The sequence below is a fragment of the Octodon degus genome, unplaced genomic scaffold, assembly GCF_000260255.1.
Source record: "Octodon degus isolate 3935 unplaced genomic scaffold, OctDeg1.0 scaffold00220, whole genome shotgun sequence".
In the NCBI taxonomy this organism is placed as follows: Eukaryota; Metazoa; Chordata; class Mammalia; order Rodentia; family Octodontidae; genus Octodon; species Octodon degus.
The window spans coordinates 3,057,694-3,062,389 of NW_004524796.1; the positions used below are offsets into that span (position 1 = coordinate 3,057,694).

Consider the following 4,696-nt stretch of genomic DNA (forward strand, 5'->3'; position numbering starts at 1 on the left):
TTTTTTTTTTTTTATGGATGGTGCTTTTTTAATGTACCTAAGATTTCATGACCAAACCCACGGTCATCTACATTTTCTGTTTTGTTATTTTCTAGGAGTTTTACATTTTATTTGTTATATTTAAAATTATTTTATTGAGAAAGAAGTAGCAATGAGATAGTTTCAAAACAAGTTAGTAGTACAGTTACATTTTAGAGTTAGGTATGTGACTTCTTTTGAGTTCATTTTTTAAAAAATATATTTTTAGCTGAATAAAATTAGAAATATTAAAGGAATATCATACGATATTTTGATGAATTTGGAATAAATTTTTGTACAGAGTATAAAATTTGTGTTTATATTCATGTTTTTACATTTGGATGCCAAGTTGTTCAGGACCATTTATTGAAAAGACTCTCTTCACTCCATTTATCTTTTGTCTCTGTAATCAGTTGGCTATATAGTATTGTGGGTACATTTCAGGACTCCCTGTTATGTGCTATTTGCCTGTTCTGTTGCTAGTACTACATTGTCTTGATTACAGTTTCTTTTTACTACATTTCAGAGTTGGGTAGTATCAATTTTTATTCCTTTCCTCAACATTGAGTCTGGTTTTGTTTTCTCTCCATGCACACTTCAAAATCAGTTTGCAGAGGTTCACTAAGTAGTTTCCTGGGATTGTAATTTGGCTTGCTTTCAGTCCATACATAGAGTGGGGAATAGCTGAGGCCTTGAGAATGTTGAGCCCTTCAATTCTTGATCATAGAATCTTCCTTCAATTATTTATCTCACTGGTATCTTTCATGGGTGTTTTGTGGAATAATACCTATATATGCCATCTTGCAGTGCTAATCTAAATTTTATTTCCTTTTACCTTTATAGTTCCCTTATTATTATTACAGAAGAAAGAAACTGTCTTTTCTGTATTGACCTTGTATCCTACAATCTTACTCTACTTGATTATTAATGGTGAATGCAGGCTGCATACAATGATTTAGGAAGTGTTTGCTCTGCTTTTTTCTTCTTATTTTGAGTTTCATGTGACTTCTTTTTAAAGTTTCTTAATAAAAAAAAAGGTTCTTAAGATAGAAGCTCAAATAACTGATTTGAGATTTTGCTTCTCCTTTAATACAGTATATACATCCTAGGCTATATACTTCCTCTAAGTCTGGCTTTCTGTGCATACCCAAGATCTCGGTAAGCTATGCTTTCATTTTCATTTTGTGCAAAGCATTTTAACATTCCTCTTGAAATTTCTTTCTTTCTTTCTTTTCTTCTTCTTTTTCCCATGTGTTATTTATAATTATTTTGGGGCTTTCCAGTTATCTTTTTGATTTTTTCTAGTTTAATTCAATTATGGTATCAGAGCAGATAATGGATGAATTGTATTTTCTTAAAGTTTTCAAGTGTGTTTTAAGGCCCCTGTGGCTTATCTTGGTGAGTGTTCAGTATGAGGTTGAAAGAACATGTCTTCTGCTGTTGGTTCAAGTTGTCTTTAGGTGTCAGTTATACCCAGTTGATTGATGGTGCTATTGAATTTTCCTTCCTGATTTTCTATCTGTTGGATCTATTTCTGACAGATGGGCATTAAAGTCTACAACACTCATGGTGGAATTTATCTTTCTCTTTACAGTTAACCTGGCTAGTGGTTTATCAATTTCATTGTCAAAGCAACTGCTATAAATAGACCTTTAAAACTATGATGTTGGGTATGTGGTGTGGAAGATGGGTATTATACTTTTAATTATTCTCAGTCCTTTAATGAGCATGGGCCCCTTCCAGGGGACATCACAAGTGTTTCTCTCCCTTGTAGGCATTGGGTGATGAGAAAAGAACTTGGGTGTTTTCCTTCCCCAGGTGGAAGGTCTGTAGCTGGGGCTTGGTGTTTCCCTCCCTGAGAGCTAGATCAAGCAGATGAAAGTCCTTTAGGTTTCACCATCAAGGTAACCTCTGGTTAACCAGCTCCTCCTTGGAGAACGCTTGATTAAAAACAACTGTGTTCGGGTTTTAGAATTGGCTATTTCTCTCCCCCAACCCCCCACTCCATGACAGAGAACGTATGAACTTTCCTGCTATATTTACCATGAGAACCTGATCAAACTCCTGGAGTAAAATGTACAAAAGCATAGAGGTTCCCTGGGACTTTGTCCCAGGAGGTTTTGGCCACACTCAGCTTTGCCTCTGCTTGGCCTCCACCATGTAATCAGACAGTGCAGATCCCTGGCCCTGCTCCTCAGCAGGGTTCTTCCTGTGAGTTTCCACTCCGGCAAGTTGCAGTTCCTGTCTTCCTGCTTACCTGTGCTTCCAATCTCGGGGCAATGCTGTGCTTCGTGGAATTTGAAAGAATTGCTGGTGTTTCAGTTGCTCAGTTTCTAACCGGTTAGGGCAGAGTGATGACTTCCTACCTTCTTATATGTGGAATAGGAAGCAAGCAGGAAGTCCTTCTGCTTGTATTTTAATTAGGTTGTTTGTTTTGATTTGTTTTTTGAGACAGGGTCTTGCTAAGCAGCCCAGGTTGGCCTTGAACTTCTGGCAATCCTCCTGCCTCAGCCTCCCAAACTGGGATTATAGGCCTGTTTTGTTTTGTTTGTTGTCATTATTTAAAGTTAAGAGTCCTCAATAATATTTTGGATATATGATCAGATACATGCTTTAGCAGATATATAATTTGCAAATATTTTCTCCTGTTCTCTAGGTTGTCTTTTTACTTTCTATATTGATGCACGAATGTTTTCAACTAAATGAAGTCCAACTTACCTATTTTGTTTTCAGTTGCACATGCTTTTGTATTATGTCTAAGAATCCACTACTAAATTCAAGGTCATGGGAACTTTCCAGAGCCGGTGGAGAGGTGGAGGAGCAGTGGCTGCTTGACCTGCGCATGACTACGTGCTCCTGCCTGCCTACCCCACCGTGGCCCCACCCACCCACCGCCTGTAGAAAATGGTGAAAGAAACGACTTATTATGATGTTTTGGGGATCAAACCCAATGCTACCCAAGAAGAACTAAAAAAGGCTTATAAGAAACTGGCTTTGAAATACCATCCTGATAAGAATCCAAATGAAGCCAAAAAGTTTAAACAGATTTCTCAAGCTTTTGAAGTTCTCTCTGATGCCAAGAAAAGGGAATTGTATGACAAAGGAGGAGAACAGGCAATTAAGGGGGGTGCAGCAGGCAGTGGTTTTGGATCACCCATGGATATCTGTGATATGTTTTTTGGAGGAGGAGGAAGGATGCAGAGAGAAAGGAGAGGTAAAAATGTGGTGCATCAGCTCTCAGTTACCACAGAAGATTTATATAATGGTGACACAAGGAAACAAGCTCTGCAAAAGAATGTGATTTGTGACAAATGTGAAGGTCGAGGTGGTAAGAAAGGAGCTGTGAAGTGCTGTCCCAACTGCCGAGGTACTGGGATGCAAATAAGGATTCATCAGATAGGACCTGGAGTGGTTCAGCAAATTCAGTCTGTGTGCATGGAATGCCAGGGCCATGGGGAACACATCAGCCCTAAAGACAGATGTAAGAGCTGCAACGGAAGGAAGATAGTTAGAGAAAAGAAGATTCTAGAAGTTCATATTGATAAAGGCATGAAAGATGGCCAGAAGATAATAATAAAGGAGACCAAGAACCAGGGCTGGAGCCAGGAGATATTATCACTGTGTTAGATCAGAAGGACCATGCTGTTTTTACTCGACAAGGAGAAGATCTTTTCATGTGTATGGATATACAGCTGGCTGAAGCACTGTGTGGCTTCCAAAAGCCAATATCCACTCTTGATAACCGAACGATAGTCATCACTTCTCATCCAGGTCAGACTGTCAAGCATGGAGACATAAAGTGTGTGCTAAATGAAGGCATGCCAATTTACCATATGAAAAGGGTCATCTAATCATTCAATTTAAGGTAAACTTTCCTGAAAATGGCTTTCTCTCTCCTGATAAACTCTCATTGCTGGAAAAACTCTTACCTGAGAGGAAAGAAATAGAAGAGACCGATGAAATGGATCAGGTAGAACTGGTGGACTTTGATCCAAATCAGGAGAGATGACGCCATTATAATGGAGAAGCCTATGAGGATGACGAACATCATCCCAAAGGTGGTGTTCAACGTCAGACCTCTTAATGGGGCCAGTGAATAATGCTCACTGCTGGTACATGGTGTGCAGTAGTGAGTGCACGAAGGACTAGAATCAGCATATGCTCACTACTCGCTATTGCTTTTGTTTCAATATTCAATTGTAGTAGGGTTTTAAAAGCTAAATGAGGAATAAACACAAATACAAAAGCTCCGACTTTGCCCTGTGTGTATGGTGGCTTCAGTGTGCAGGATGAAGTTTCAAGTCTGTAAAAAGTGCCTCACCCTGGTGTCTGTGAGGCCATGCCTTGTGATTGATTTCAATTGTGTACATGGACAAGCTTAGACAGAAATGCTAGATAAATGTGTTGCCTTTAGTGTATGACCCTTCTTTGTTAAGCTATGAATTAAAACTGTATGTAACTGGCAATCAGAAAAAGGAAATAGTTTGTGGAAGTGCTGGTCTGTCTATAGTTATTTGTATTAAGTGGGACTCATGGCGATGCCTCTGCACTCTACTGCCTCAACTATTACTTGAAGGTTACATACAATATAATTTAGCCTGATAACAGTGATGGAAATGATGCCTTTCTAAAGAAGGGGTTTATCATAATGTTGCTTCTTAAGGCCTGCATTTCTAGG

At 38.8% G+C, this 4,696-nt stretch overlaps 1 pseudogene; it reads left to right on the forward strand.

Moving 5' to 3' along the window:
- The first annotated feature begins 2,922 nt into the window (after positions 1–2,922).
- Positions 2,923–4,102, forward strand: LOC101562570 (annotated as a pseudogene).
- Positions 4,103–4,696: the final 594 nt, after the last annotated feature.